Source organism: Orbicella faveolata, unplaced genomic scaffold (genome assembly GCF_042242905.1).
Source record: "Orbicella faveolata isolate gen_17 unplaced genomic scaffold, um_ofav_v1 contig_13, whole genome shotgun sequence".
Classification (NCBI taxonomy): Eukaryota; Metazoa; Cnidaria; class Anthozoa; order Scleractinia; family Merulinidae; genus Orbicella; species Orbicella faveolata.
In genome coordinates, this window is record NW_028301540.1 from 19,497,501 (window position 1) to 19,514,157 (window position 16,657).

General features: G+C 44.3%; 1 protein-coding gene and 2 pseudogenes across 2 annotated transcripts in view; all 3 read right to left on the reverse strand.

Moving 5' to 3' along the window:
* Positions 1-8,414, reverse strand: part of LOC149115480 (uncharacterized) — a 10,256-nt pseudogene extending 1,842 nt beyond the window's left edge. The window contains exons 1-2 of the transcript XR_016206053.1: positions 8,100-8,414; positions 1-6,431 (exon numbers count right to left, since the gene is read on the reverse strand). The exon at positions 1-6,431 is cut by the window's left edge and continues 1,842 nt beyond it. The product of XR_016206053.1 is annotated as an uncharacterized LOC149115480 (transcript). The remainder of the gene's footprint in view (positions 6,432-8,099) is intronic.
* Positions 1-16,657, reverse strand: part of LOC149115467 (uncharacterized) — a 309,029-nt gene that overhangs the window by 271,313 nt on the left and 21,059 nt on the right. The gene's annotated exons all lie outside the window — the stretch shown is intronic.
* Positions 13,921-15,379, reverse strand: LOC149115481 (uncharacterized; annotated as a pseudogene).

Genomic DNA, 16,657 nt, shown 5'->3' on the forward strand with positions numbered 1-16,657 from the left:
TCTGAGTCGTTACTGCGACGTATGTGGGGAACACGTAAGGGGTCGGCCAAGTCAAATGGGACCTTGAAGCACCCTGATAGTTTGACATGGTATGATAAGCTGCGTAACTGGGATCCAATGAACTTTTTGATGTCACAGAACGGTGGTTCTATGGCTACAACAAGGTAGCGGTCGCGGGCTCGAGACTTGTTCAGGTCGGAATGGAGGTACACTAGGTCACCAGTATCAATCTGGGGAGTAGGGCGCCTTTGCTGCACAGGGGCCTTAGAGCGCTCACTGTGGGGGTGGTTGGAGAGACGTTGCTTGTGCTGGAGGGTAATTAAATGGTCGTCGGCAAGGGGTAACTACTTGTTTGAAAACTGGTCCCGCTGTGTCCACATTTTTCGTGAGGATAGGCCACGTGAACGGATACGAGAGTTCAAGGCAGAGGTGGCTACGGCGAGAGTGAGGGGAGAGACAGCACCACCAAGAGGCTCCTGACATAGTAGTTCTGTTTCCAACTCCTGGACAACTCTCTCAGCTACGGGGTTCTTGTTGGAATTTTTGGCCTGGCCAAGCTCACTTGTAATTCTGTGCTTCTCTAAGAGTGGGTCGTTGACTTGGGCCTTAAAGCCAGGTGCAGGGTCAGTACGAATCACAGCGGGTGGACCATCCATAGGGCGCATTTCCAAGCAGAGTTTGACGATGGCACTGCGTAACGTTTGGTGCCGCTCATCTTCAAGCAATAAACTGGAGGAGTAAGAGGTCACAGTCTCGCGGAGGACAAAGATAAGCTGGCGAGAGCGCTTGATGACGTCTGCTGCGAAGGACCGACCAATAGCGTCAGGTGGTGGCGAGGTGGACTGGTTAATACGTGCGGTTGGAGAGTTTCGGAGTGCCGCACAGGAGTGGCATCCATCAGAGACACGAGAGACTGCCTTGTCCAGATCGAGGGCGAAAAGAAAACGTTTGACGACCATCTTCAACTGGTGGCAGGACGGGTGGCTAAGCTGAATGTGAAGAGCGGTCAAAAGGCCATGCAAGGTTTGGCGGGGGACGATAATGCACTCCCTGGACGGTGACAACGGTTCATGACGCTGCACAACAAGGAGGCCATCATTTTCAATTGACGCAACTTGTAAATACCGTTTGACGTCCTTGATGTTAGTGAGCTTCTTGGAAGGTCGCGTACCCTGGACAAGGTGAGCATGTGTCCGGCGCAGGTCTGGGCATTCAGACTGAACAGCCAACCAGGCGGGCGGCTGGTGAAGGGAAGGCGGGCGCTCCCTTGGAGGATATCTTGAACAGACACGGCTCGGACAACAGAGTCGCTAGTTCGAGTGATGAAAGAACACACCTGACAGGTGTCGTTTTCACAGGGGGCGGCGTTTCGGCTTGCAAAGTCTGACGGGAGGATATCAGCGCCTGAGACGTGCCTTACAGAAGCCTGGAAGCGGCTTACGACAGATAAGAAAGTGGATACACGAGGACTGGCAGAGAACTCCCCACGGCAGAGCTTCTCGTACGCTTGGACGCAGGGCTTACTGTCAGTAAGGATGCAGGCCTTCTTGGACGACTGAATAAGATACGGGCTGAAGTGCTTAGTAGCAGCCGCAATGGAGAGGGCTTCTACCTCGCATGGAAGCCACGTTGTCTGGGACCCCCGCAACTTAGCGCTGAAGAAACCGGAAACATGCAACTTGTCTCCGCGCGTCACGTAGAGGGTAGCACCTATTCCTGGGTCCCTGAGAGCTCCGTCAGTTACAATCCATAGCTGGTCCTCAGGTCTGGGTAACTTGATTGTGAGCGCAGATGAAAGGGCATTCCGAGCACTACGGAATGGACCTCTTAGATCATCGGTCCAGTTTATGGATTCCTGGGAAGGACGACCGGCCGTTACAGCATCCAAGGGAGTGAGGTAACGCGAGCACGTTGGGATGACGCGGGAGAGGACCTTGTATGCCCCAATGAAGGATCTCAATCGACCAACAGTGCTTGGCTCAGGGTACGTGGCGGGGGTGTTTAGGCGGTGGGGACTGGCGTAGAGAGAACCAACAGTCCAGATCCAGCCAGAGAATAGTGGTGCTCTTGGGACTGATGATGGTCTTGTGGGCAGACAAACGCAGGTTACACTTGTGTAGGGCTTGTAGGACCTTCTTCCAGTTGCATAATAGCTCTTGGGGTGTGTTGCCGCCACAGTATAGATCATCCGCAATTTTGGCCACGGATCCATCTTGTAGCAAGGGGCCTAGGACGCGGGACATAACCTCTTCCAGGGCGGTTTCCGAGCCGGGCATGCCCATAGCGGAACGAACGTAGACTCGTACTCCTTTAAAAGGAGTGGGAACGCCGCAATACTTCATGGACTCTTTGGCCAAAGGGATTTGATAAAAGGCACTTGTTAGGTCGGTGACAATGATGTGTGACCACTGGGCGATGAGTCGTAGGGTGGAGTCAACATCAGGCAGCAAAGATGGTTGAGGCTTACTGTATCTGCCTACGTCAGCGAAAGCGGTGACGAGACGAGAGCCGCCATTGGGCTTCTTTACCAGGAAAGAAGGATTTAGATATTCTACAGTGATACCAACATCTTCGGGGCGACGGAAGACTCCGAGTTGCTCTAGGTGGTCAAACCTCTCTTGGAGCTCGACGAGTTTATCTCGTGCATATTGGGGGAGGCGACCTTTCCGCTGTGGTGGCTCAACAGGGCCCATGTGGACCTGTGCTTGGTAAGGGCCTGCGGATCCATTGTAACCAGGGAACTGGGGGTCAAATACGGAGTCGTACTCTCTAAGCAGGGGTTGGAAATTGGCCCTGATGGCCTGAGGTAGGATGCTGTCTGGGTCTACCTGAACGGATGCGGAGTGACTGGAATTAGAGGGTGGTAACGGACGCTGAGCAGGAGACGGGCCTGTAGATGGATCCTCTTTTGGTTCGAAGACAGGAGTGACTTGGCAGAAGTGTTCGTGACGCTTAAGTGTGCGAGGCTCGGTTGACAGGTTTGGTATGCGTATGGCCCGCGCAACACTTGAAACGACACTAGGCTGCGGCCACAACTGGGATGGCTTGAGTTTATGTGAACTTGGTGAATCAGTACGAGGCTCACGTGCATACTCTGAATCAGGAGGAGCATCGTCTGGCAGCTGTACTTCCAAGAATTCTCCGGTCCAAACAGTCTTGGAAGGAGTAGGAGCACGGAGAACAAAAGCCCTACGAACAGTTGGGAGGGGGCTGGGTGGAGACTTGGACCCATACGTGTAGACAGACCCATTGCCAAGGAGCACCTCTCTCTTAGCGGGACGCACAGCAACATCATTTGCCTCCATAAAGGGGGTCCCGGCGAGTACTTCAACAACAAGATCCTCTACGACAAGACCTTCGAACCTTAAGTCTGTGTTGTCGCGGGTGAAGGTTGTTCGTATCTCACCGACCACCTGAAGCTGAGAAGAGCCATTAGCCTGCTGGACGGACTGGGCACTTGATATTATAGGACATCCGAGGTGTTTCGCGGTAGAGTGACGGATCATATTTCCAGTGGCGCCGCTGTCAATGGTGACGCGGACAACACGGTGAGCATGAAAGACATCCATATAAGGAGACTGACGGGTCTGTACACGGTAGGCTACGACATCTGGGATAGGCAAAGTGGGATCAGGAACTGGAGGATCAGGGTCGAGGTCGCAGTCGGTGTCTGGTTCGTTGTCGAGGATGCGAACGATCTGTCTCGCTTTTACCATGAAACGCCTGTCATTGTCAGGGAGGAAGGTACACTGACTGAGGAAGTGGTTTGTGTTAGAGCGACCGGCTTGCTTGCATAAGGGGCAGACCTTGTCCTGACGAGGTTGTCTGGTGCGGAACTTAGAGTTACTCCTGCCACCCGGACGGGGGCTACGAAAATCGTCAGCTACCGCTGCACGCAGGATCCTAGCGTCATCGGAGGTGCGGATTTCCTCAAGGAGAGAGGTAAGGGCTTGTGAGATTTCTGGCTTAATTGAGGCGAGGGTGCGAGATCTCAACTCCGTGCCGTAGCGCTGCTTGACCAATCGAGGAAGGCTGGGGTGAATGAGTCGTAGCCAGGTAAGGACGACGAAGTTTTCGAGAGTGGGAGTAAGTTCCTCATCCTCTAAGACATGTTCACCATGGTGGGTTAAGCCATTTGCACGCAGCAAGGAATCCTCCACAAAGGCCATGAGACGTTGGTGCAGGTCCTCAGGGCGCTCATCTGCCGGAAGGTGTATGTCAGAAAAGTCGATAAGTTGTGCGCCGATGACCTGGAATCCAAAGTGTTGTCGAATAGCTTGCCAGATGAACTCAAGAGAGGTTGAGTTTTTTACCAGCATGCTACGCGAAATAATAGGGCAGTAATTGGCGATTTGTCCCAGCATAAGCTCGAGGAAGTTGTTTTTTTCGACGAGCGGTTAAGCGTCGAGAGAGAGGTACAGTTTCGCCATCGTTTTCGAGTCCTCGAAGCGGTTGGCCTTTGGTCTTTTTCAACCATGTAAACCCATCCGCGAGGAAGGGAGCGAAGTTGCTGTCTAAGGATAGTGTGTACAGTAGATTTTGCTTCCAGTTTTCAAAGCTATTGATTGTTTCCACCTTGGAGAGGCACCACTGCTTCGGTGCGCGGTGAGTAGACGCCATAACACACGATGTAGAACTCCGGACGTGTTGTCACAGCGAAGGATGCACTGTTTTGGCTCACGCGGTCGAGGCTGAAAAGAGGCTTTCTACGGCGAAAATGCGGGTTGGGTTGAACCGAACGCTGCCACCACGCCAGTTAAGAAGATAAGGCAAGAACCAAGGCACAACCGGCTCGTGTAAGGCTTTTAATCAAACTGGGATAAAACTAACAGCCGAGTAACAGTAACAATATGGCGGACGCCACGCTACGAACAACAGATAAAAACGCATGCTGAGTCCTAGTACCGCTGACCGGTACTGGCGGAGGGAGTTGGTTTGTAGATGTCGCGTGACTCGGTCAAAACTGAGGTGGGCTGATCTTTAAAAAACTCGCCAAACGGATCTTTTCGTTTTCAACATTGCCCGTTTTTTTCCTTTGCATATTCCTGCAGTTTTTTTATCAAATAAGCTTTCTATCTTTCAATGAAATAAAATTGAGTTTTCACTGAAATGAAAGAGCAAGATTCTGAGGTCGTTTATTACCGTGTCACCAATCACCCGATTAATATATATATCTTACTAACCATGCACGAGGGCCGTACTGGGAGAACATCGGGCCGAAGTTTTGACAATACGGACCGAGCTAAGTTAGTTCAGAGGGCGGTAGCTGAAATTAACCAATCATATTGCTCCACTGCCGGTCCAACATTCTCTTATTATTATATGGCTGTGTGTCACAAGGACTGGGAACTACTGAATTCACGAATTTGATTGGGTGAAATCGATTTTGACCGCGGTCTAGATTTTCCCATCTAGACCGGTTACATTTTGCGGTGAAAAGTTGCAAACGAAAATACAAGAATATTGACAATTTTCTTCTAAAATACTAGTGGAGGTGCCAAAAAGCCTGACGAGGAAGAAAAGTAAAGAGAAAAAAAGTAAAGAAGGAGCAAACTTTGGCAGATTTAAGTTCAGCTCATCGCCGTTCGCAAGGTCTGTAAGCAAATTCAGTCAGTTAGCATAAGCCAGTTACAGTAAACGAATTAAATTTTTCTTGTTTGCCATATTAAACATCTTATTAACCGAGCTCAGTCGGTCTGTATGGGAGACCGTGGTCGTGTGTACAGACCTCACTGCTTTCGGTCTGTACTCACGACCTCGGTCAAGATTCTCCCATACAGACCTCCTGGTCGGTTAATAAGAGCTAAGTACTGAACCGGGCATCGTCCCGAATGATCCCGCGCGATCACTCTTGAAGATTTATTGGTTGTTTTATAGCTTACGTCTCTTAGGCTTTGCAATTTCTTTTTTAGGTAGGTGTTCTCTATCAGTAGAGGTTTATCCCTCGCCTACACAATTTTAACACATTAATTAAGTTATTATTACTATTACCGTTACTGTTACCGTTACTGTTACTGCTGTTGCTGTTGCTGTTGCTGTTGCTGCTGGTGCTGCTGCTGTTGCTGTTGCTATTGCTGTTGCTGCTGCTGCTTGTGCTGCTGCTGTTGCTGTTGCTATTGCTGCTGCTGCTGTTGTTATTGTCATTATTATTATTTATATAAAATATTCTTTTTCTTTTTCCAACTCTCTTTCCGGGCTTCTGGTTTTTCTAACATCAGCTGTGAGTATATACGCCTAGTCGGCGGCCAGTCCGTGATCATGGCATTTTTTTCTATAAACATCTCCAGTCGCGTAATAAATCTCTTATTAACCAAGCTTGCTCGGGATTGTTGTGGGAGAATATCAGCCCTCAGTCTTATTTGTATGGACCTCACTGTTGCGCTCAATCCCTACTGTCAAGAACTCTCCCAATACGGCCCGCGCGCTTGGCTCTACGATGGAATGACTCATGCATCATCTGCAGCCTTTATTTATGGAGTAACACGTTGATGTCTAAAACCACGGATATCGCTGTAATCGCTCAAAGCAAGGATTGGAAGAGAACACTAACATCATCTAATTACACCAGGCGATAAAACTGCGCGATTAAATCCCGGGATAAAATAAGTGTCCTACTTGTATTCTGATATAGTTGATGTTTATCTTTCAACTATGCCATTGGAGTTGGAAATAAATGGGATTGATTTTAGGCCAAGGGAAACATAAAATCAGTTCGAAATTGCGGGGAGTTTGAAACAACCGAGTTCGAAATAGTCGATGGTAAATAGTACTAAATCGAAGTGAAATGGGTTTGAGTCTGAAATAACTGAGTTAGCCGAACTAGCGTCGGTCCAGCTGTATTCTTTTTTAGAAGAGAAACGTTCACTATTATGGTCCATATTTTAAACTGAAAAGTTTTTCAGAAAAGAGCAGACAGACCTGGCAAAATACGCTCGCAAGGCCGTATTTTTCACCAAGTCACTTAATAAGTTCTAAGCTCAAGAACGTTTTTTGCTACACACAGTACTGACGAAGCATACATTAACCACAAATACTGTTTCTCGTCAAGTCGAACTGAATAATGTAATTTAGTCAGTGTATCAACACCATAAATGTTAACACTATTTTGACAAGCACCATAAAACTTGATACTAAGACAAAACTTGTAACCTATGCCCAGCACAATTTACATTCAACCTTTATCTTTGTCTGTTTATTTTCTGCTTACTTTTGACATCATTGTATTTCAAACAATCCCATATAAAGAAATAATAACTTCTTACTCATAATGTGGCTTTCACATTTTTAATTCAGGCTTAAAAGCGGATTTAAAAAGCGAAGCCAAATTTCCGCGATGACAAATCCAATGAAAAACCGACCCAAGAGAGTTTCGTTAATGGTTTTTGTAGTGTTATGTAAATTTTCCATCTTTTCCTGAACACGAAAGCCTAGGAAATGTATCCTTAGTCGGTATATTCACACCATAAGCAGTTTAGGCATGACGCTAAAATGAATTTCCACGCGATGGAATAGCAGTGTTTTTTTATGCCAGTGATTGAAACACTTAGGAAGAACAAGATATTTCGCTGACCGTCTTCATACACGTTTATTTATATTCAGCAGCGGGCTGTATACGAAATAACTAGCAAGTAAAATATTATGTTTATGCATATATACTTCTGATTGAAGAAGTCAAACTGTGCAGTAAATTACGTACAACACTTCAAATTTAGGAAGTTGAAGCAAGACTCTGCTGTTAAATCTCCCTGGTGTCCGCCTCCTTGAACGAACAGGAGTTTCACCAAACTGAGCTGGAAATAAAACTAAGCGATTGTACCGGGATAGCCGCCGGCCGGCCGGACAGCCGGCTATTTGTGTGATGATTATTTTAAAAGGCCTCGTTCAGTACTTGTTCAATAGTATAAAGGAAAATGTAAATTTCAGGAGATTCAATCTGGTTTCAACGTCAATGAAATTCTCGTGTGTCACAAGCAAACTGCGAAATTAGATTTTGTGGCCGCAGAGTTATCATGAAAGGGTCTCTTTACAGCATTTTGTTGGACATGTGCCTATAAAAGATTGAAGTGTATCATGTCACACTACGAGATCAGTTTTCTTACCTGAGCTTTCGGAGGCTTTGTTTCAAAGTTGAGATGCGAGCCGTTCAGGGACGTTACATTCATCTGTATTCAATTCTCGGCGTCTAATCAAGCAGTCTTATTGACAAAGGTAATGTTGGTCATTCAAACATCGTTCGCGGTACAGCCAATCAGCTAAAGTTATCTAATTCTGTGTTATCCAAGGCAAATTAGTTCGCATCGTAACTGACTTCAAAAGGCTTTCGTCTGTTTCATTGGTCAGCAATAACGACCCGAGCCGGCGAAAGACAACAGCATCAAGCGACCATTTTACTCGTCTGAATAGTATACAGGCTAAAAAGGTATTTTCCTTCTCATAAATTACGTTTAACTTTTTAGGCTGAAAACATGCGGCGCTAATTAATTTTTAATGGTAAGCGTTATTGCTTCAGCTAAAAATAACACCGTTAATGCCTTTCTCGCTGGATCATAATGAATATGGGAAATATGTGACAGACATTGTCCAAAATGACTGAAGAAAATGAACGAACAATAATTTTGCACAAAACGAGTGAAAAGGTATCAAAAATGGAAGTCTAACAAGTTTTTCAGTAAAGAGGATTTCAAACACCCGTTTAAACGGCAGAAAACTAGGAAGACCCAGAACAGTTCTAACTTCTTGAAAGGTAAGCAGTACATCCAGGGATACATACTTAGGGCCTGATTACATGAGCCGGGCTGGTGTCAGTTTGCTGGGATCTCGGCACGTTTGTTAAACGCAACAAAAATCAACTTCGCGATTACATGACAACCGGGCCAGCCCAGTCAGCCGAGATCGCGGTATCGCTGTGCCAAGATCCCGGCTAACCGGACTGAGATTTTTCCATGTAATCGCGTTTCCCGGGTCAGCCCGGCTCATTAAGCCAGCGGGAGTACAAAAATCAAGCTCGCTCCGGTCTCCCGCGGTTCATCGCATCAGCCATCAACCGGGCTGGCTCGCCTCATGTAATACCGGGCTGAAAGTCATCTCGGCACACCGAAGCAGCCCGGCTAACTGGGCCAGCCCAGCTCATGTAATCAGGCCCTTGGGGTGTGCACCTTAACAGGACTCTGTCAAAAGTAGAAAAACGTGATTCAGGTGTAACTAGAAAAAAAAAAGTGGCTTAAAAAGTATTGGGAGGTGTAATTAATTGGAAGACTAAGGGATGAGCTTACCACAAGCTGGTTGGAACAAGCAGGTAGGTCTCTAGGAGAAAACCAGGAACCTCTGAACAGATAATTGTACTGAGTTACATACATACTCGTCCCCACCGGTCTTTTCAGAGTTACATTACAAAATGTTTAAAACGCAGAAAGCTAAACACATAACAATGATAACGTATGGATGGGCTAAGTTTGAGCGCAGGCTGCAACACTTTCCACAAAGAAGTCGCTCTATGTATTGAAAGGTCCTTTGGCCACTAGCAGGTACATCAATCGATCGAATAAACTGAATTGTTAGCTTGTTAGAGTATACGTGTGTTTCCAGTGTGGCCTTTGAGAAAGCCTTTGATCGTGTCCATGGAAACATATTGTGGAAAATAATGAGGGAATCTGATAACCTTTTGAAATTGAGATTGATGGATGGTGATTGCAGTGTACCATGAGAGTAAAGACGGTTGGCTTGCTGATTTTGGAAAAAACTCTTACCATTATTCAGTGGTGATCCACACCAGTTTATTCCACAACTGGTCAGGTAAACATCACATGTCGAGCTCTAGCATAACAGCCACACGGATTTCTTTTTCACCTTGTCGAGCGAGGTCGCGTAGCTACATATGACACTGTAAGTAATACTATTGTCTCACATCAGATCACCATACCGTAGAATTCCGAACGTAACGGCCCCCGTTACTTTCGGATTTAGCACGGGGGAGGAGGGGGGCGTTACTTTCGGGGTTCAATAGGGAGGTAAAAAATTAATGTTACTTTCGGGGAGCCCGTCACTTTCGAAATTCTACGGGACTAACTACAGACTGGGTAAACCTATATAGACTTTCTACAGTAGGTACAAATGTCTACACTTTCTATACTTCTTACATCTGTCTGAACCACAGTCGAACCTCTATTAAGCGGCCCCCACGCCAGCAGCCAGCAGCCAAAGTCCCGGAAAAATTGTCCGCTATACACTGTAATTAAAACCTCCATTCAACGGCCACCTCTATTAAGCGGCCAGTAGTAGTATACAACAGACAGTTCTGCAACAGGGACACAAGGACACAATGACGTCACAATACCCCAGAGGTTGACGTCATCAAAAATCATGATATTATAATCTAAATATAGAATAGTGACATCATCGGGATGGAGGGGTGTAGGGTGTCATTGGAGGTGTTACGTCATAATCTGAAAATAGGTAGGATGACGTAATAGAATTATTTTTAGTAACAGAAGTCATGTGGTTTTCTCATTATAAAGAGATGAAATTTTAGGAGTATATTAGTAAGCTTAACATGGGTCTCATTCTCTCTGCCCGTCAAATACGATCTAACACCTACCGCTTACTGGCTAGAAATCTGATCACTCCTTTAAGCGAAATAGTTTTGCTGAAAGAAGCATTTTGTGGTCTACCAGCTACCAAGCTTTGACCAACACTTGTACAGTCGATAATCTACTTCTCGAAGCAAGCGTTTGCACCGCATAAAATAGCTAGCAGAATGAGTATGGATAAAGACATCTTGTATTCTGGAAAATGCTTGAGAAATTCGAGATTTCCTTTACCGTGAAATCATTAACCTTTACTATTAATTTTTCGTTAGATAAGAAAAAACATCTCTCGAATGACACGCGCGCGCTGGCGTCTCGGCATCCCGCGCGTGCTACCACAGAAAAATACAAGTGTGATTTGGTGCCCTAGGAGCCTTTTCTGCCCGTTGTGCCCTATAAATTTAGCGAAGGAAACAAATTTCTTCAGTTTTAATCCAACTTTCGTAACGTAAACATGAAGAAACTCACGTGCAAGCACTGTCCGATTCCTGGATGTGGCTCAAAATTTTAGTTCGATTAGCAAACCATTTAAGTTAGGTACACGAATTGACAGACATTGAGCGAAAATATTGGCTACAGTTTGCTAAGTTACAAACAACCAACATGGTTCGTGTTTACGAGAAAGAGGCTGAACCTAAGACTGCTTGGGAATAGGCTCTAAATTTGAAGCATACAGTTCAATGAATCAGTTAAAAATATGGACCCAAGACTTAAACATCCCTTTCCGGCAATTGTCGCAGGACGAACCTGTTGTGGTAAAAGTCAGTTTGTAAAACGTTTACTTGAATCGGGGAAGGATCTCATCGACGGAGCTCCTGAAAACGTCATTTGGTGCTACGGTATTTACCAACTTGCCTACGATGATATGTTGACAACTACTCCAAACACCAACTTCGTCGAAGGAGTTCCCAGCGACTTAGAATCTATGATTGATTCCTCCATCAGAAATTTGGTAGTCATCGACGATTTAATGCAAGAACTCAGTAACGATCAGCGAATTACCAATCTGTTCACGAAAGGTTGCCATCACTGCAATTTGAGCGTGATATTTATGCTACAAAACATCTTTCACCGAGGAAAGGAATCGAGGGATACCGTGCCAGTTTGAACTGTCATTACTTGTATTTCTATTTTTAGACGCTCGCACTATTGTAAAACAATAAAAATGCAAGCAAGATATAAATTCCCAACCATATGTATTCGTGAGTACTAATGGGTGAAAAGGTAATGGTAATGTTTAAAGAAATAGGTGTTGGGTCATTCGAAAAATAATCTTGGAATATTTTAGGTGTTAGGGATAGAGTGACATTACGGACTTGCTTCTTGCCTAGCTGATCAAATGTTGTCTTCTGTTATTGTTGTTGTTGTATACGCAGGTGCCGCGTTTCCTAGGAACTAGTTCTTCGTATTTGTAAATTACTTGACTGTTGTTACACTGGAAATAGTGCCATGTATCCTAACTATTTTCCTCAGATCTGGCAGGAGTGGCAGATGCAGTTGCGAACGCTTAAAACCGTAGGCATAGTATACCCTCCTAACTTGAAAAAGGCGTTTGTACTTCAGAGGCAGTCGATAAAATCGACCACAACACCTCGTCGACAACCGCTATAGATTTTCACGGCACCCGCGGTATCGCACTGATCCAACACCCCAGTGAAGTGCGCCACGGATCGAGGATACGTGTGGGAACAAGCCACTATTCCAACCATTTCACGCCCGGTACTTCCCGGCTGACTACACATCTCGGTAGAGATAGGTGCGTGCAGCCACGACGGATTACCCTACCAGCACCAGCTGCTAGCTGTAAAGTGCTGGGCCATTGTCGCTGTAAAAAGAGCTGCGGCAAAAAATGTAAATATGTTACTACCCTGCTTTGTACGTAATGGCCAGTGTATTCGCGAATAAGTTTATTGTGATACGAAAACTTAATAACATCTAAAAAGTCTGTAGGTTTCATTGCAGGTAATGTTCTGACCAACGGGAGGGCCATACAACACGTAGTTAGGGGCAACGTACCGTATGCTAAAACGAAACGAACTTGGTAAACAAGTTGGAACTAGTGATATGAAAGTATTTGCTGATAAAACTAGGGTAAACAGAGGAATTTCATGAATTTTACTAAATTGTGGTTTCCATGGAAACCAGGAGACGTCCAACTTGGCATTGTACCTGAAAATGCTCGATGACTGCTATCAATGTGCCAAATTTCATGCTTGTATCAACAAGTAAACAATTTGCCTGAAATTTCGAGTTATGCCGCCGGACTACCAATGTTAAGGTGGGACTTAATCTAAAAACACTTAAAAACACACCATGTTTCAAACATTTTTTCGTGGCTAAGAGTTAACTCCAAACCATGGCAAAGTATACATTTTTAAAAAGCTCAAAGAGCGAAGATTATGAAAAAAAATGTTTGTGTACCCTATAACTGTATTGTAACCTGACACCGGCTGATTAAATCTGCCACCTGCTGGGGAATGCCAGGGCTTACTTGAGAAAAGATAACTCCTACTAGAACTGATCAAAAGGAATAATTTTTACATTTTACAAAAGAAGACAAACAGCTTGCTGGGATAAGCATAGAGATTTTTGAAAAGTTAAAAGCACGTGAAATGATGACCAGTTAAATCTGATACAGAAAATCTAGCATACGTTTCAATACATAACTTTGACAGAATGCACTGGATGGAAAAGTTCTATGCTTATCCCACAGAACGTACTAAAAATAACAAATCCTGAAAATTTTAGCTCAATTGAATAAATCCTTCTCAAGATATCTTTTCTAGAAGGCGAAAATAACTCGTTTTGAGAAAACGAGCTTTAAACTTACAGTAACAGTACTTGTCAAAATAAAACTTCAATACCTTAAGATTCCAGTTCCGTAAAAAACAAAACTTCGAATTTCTTTCAGAATTTTAGGTTAAGTACCGCCTTAATGGTGCTACTCTTTTATATTTGAAGGTATAGGGCCTGGCGTATGGACGTTCGGACGCACGGAAAGTCGCGTGAGAACCAAAATTTTTTAGATCGATAGGTTACCAAATTTTTTAAGGTACGGGGCTCCGCTCGTTCGTCTTCGGCGCGCAGGAGCCGCTAAAAACAATTTTTTATTTATTTATTTTTTAAACAGAAGCGACTTTTTAAAACATTCACCTATAAAATACTGCGAAAAAACTTTTCTCAAAAATGCTTAGGAAATTTTTAAAACGGTTAAAAAATATACGACGTTTTGACGTTCTCAGACGTCATCATCAAATAAAAAAAGTATGAATATTCTATAAATACAAGAAAAACAATAGTTCATTTAAAAAAAGGTAACATAAAAATATGCTACACGCTAAAAAAAGAGTTTAGCACTGATGGAGTCACTCTGAGTGTTAAGGCTAGGCCTCAGTTCTTTGATGAGTAGCATTTCGTAAACGAGGTAGTCAAATTTCCAGTGGCACTTCTTGAGAACACGAAATTGGCCTTAATTAAGAAGATTTTTGTCACCATGCGCTTATAAAAGTGTTTACCGATAACCGAATACTTGTGTTCGGCAATGCGTTGATGAAGGTGTCGGGCTGTATAACCAACATAATCTACATCACATAGATCACAGATCACAGATCACAGATCACAGATCACAGATCACAGATCACAGATCACAGATCACAGATCACAGATCACAGATCACAGATCACAGATCACAGATCACAGATCACAGATCACAGATCACAAATCACACTCGGCTTAATTTCTTTCGGCTTAAGATCTTGCTCAAATTTCTTCCTCACAAAAATTGGCTGTAAAGTGACGGCAATCTTATTGCTGAGATCACGTAATTGCCTACGGACTGCATAAGCGGCTATCTGATCATTGAAGGGAAGAACTATTCTGATCGTGTTGCCATCATCGGTTTTCTTTTCTGGCTTTGTTACAATATTTTGAATAAACATATTAATAGTGGAATTCATGAGGCCAATTGGATAATCAAGTGGGGAGAATATAGAGCGTAACTTGGCACATTTCTCATTATAGGATTCTGTCGTAGATGACAGGGCATAAGCGCGATACAACATGGTCTTCAATAAACCGATTTTGTAACGTTTGTCTACATGGCTTTAAAGTGCAGTACTAGACCAGTGTTGGTCAGCTTTCTGTAAACACGGGTTTCAAGTTCTGTTCCATTCTTAATTGTCTCAATTCCAATGAAAGGGATCATATTAGCAGCAGGAAATTCCATTGTAAACTTCAGGCTCCGAGGTAGACCATTCAGTGTAGTCAGAGAGTCTGCAGCAGCATCAGTGTTAGGCATTCTAGCGAGAGTATCGTCGACATACCTCTTATATAGAGAGGGTACCATACCGTCGCGCGCGAGTTTCTCTTCGAGGTGGCACATAAACATATTGGCCATAAGCGGGCCAAGAGGAGAGCCCATCCCTACACCGTCAGTCTGCTCATACAATTGACCATCGAACTGAAAAGCTGATTGGCGGTGGCAACCTCAAGGAGCTGTGCAAGTTCCTCTTTCTCCGGCAAGATTAAGATCATAGGTTTGATTAAACCAATAGTTGGTAAAAGCTTTGTCGACCGGGATGTTGATAGTCCACTTAAAGGTACGTGGATAAAATGCGTCGTCATGTCATAGGAGACTAGTACGTCTACTTCATTCATAGGAATGGAACTAAACTCATCCGCAAATTCAAACGCATTAGCAATAGTGTACTCGTTCACAGAAAGTGTTTTCAATTTTTCTTCAAGCCATTTAGCCAGGTTAAAGTTATAAGTTCAGTGGCTGATAAAATTGGTCTCATACTCAATTTGGCTTTGTGTGTCTTGGGAAGCCCATAAAGATTGGCCAGTCTTGAACTCTTTGGAGAAAGCGAAGAGGCAACGTTTTCAAGCAGTATTCGATGTAAGATTGAGTGTACATCTTTTTCTTTCTGAAGAAGTGGGTGATAGTGTTTCGGTGTGTGTCCACGAAGGTTTGGGCGTTTGTCATCAACGCGTGCAAATTTAGTGGCATCATCGACTGAGGCTGCGCTAAGAAGACAGATATACTCAGATTTGTCCATGACTACAATTCCAGAACTTTTGTCCGGTTTGGTTGCAACAATGTCATCACGTTTCTTTAAGCGATTGAGCGCTTTCACGAGAGCTTTAGGTGGAGAAGGACTCGCGCGCTCAATGTAATTCAAAGCGATTGAACGCAATGTTGAACTTGCCAAATCCTTTTTTTTTACTTGATAATGACGTCCGAGAACGTCGAAACGTCGTGTGTTTTTTTTTTAACTGTTTCGAAAATTTCTTAAGGTTACCGTATACCTTCAGGGGTGTCTCGCGTGCAAGCGATGTAGCGCTTGCAGTTTAAGCGGTAGATACCTAAACCCCTATCAAATTGTAGAATTTTTCACGACCACTAAATGCGAGCGCCCGAATCACCTTTCGAAAGCTACAAGTCAGAGCGAATTTTGTTTTTCGCCAATTTCATTTTTTCCTCGGTTTCAGGGCCCAAAGCGCTTAAAAGATATGTCTGCGTTTTGCCATATTCAATTGCAGTAAAAAGTTACAGAACATTTTCGAAATAGGATTTAAAAAATGTAGAGTGACCGTACAAAAATCGCTCCCGAAGAAAAAATATTTCGAAATTGAAAATTCGCAGAAACGTTTTTGTAGTTTGTATGCTAAACTAGCTACTGTCCAAATTTGAGGGCAATTGAACAAATTCCCTTTGAGTTATAACTCTTTTAAGTGTCTGCTTCCGGCAAAAAAAAATTATTCGAGAAAACAGCGCTAAGAAAAATCTTCTGCCTCGCAAACAAACTCCGCCCACAAACGCCTTCGACTGGGTTCTCAGATAACTAAGCCAATCAGTGCAGGGAAAGTTTTCTACCGTTAACCTCCTGGTGAAATTTACGCGCGAATCTCCAAAAATCCCTTGTGTTTCGCAATGCGCTCAAGGCGCCGAAGGCAGAGAGATAATTTTTCTGTAGCTCGGTTTTTTCTGTAGCTGATCACTCTGGCAAAATGGGGAAGACGAAAAAGGATACGAACGCTAGAGTGGCTGGACGAAGAAAACAAATAAAAGAAAT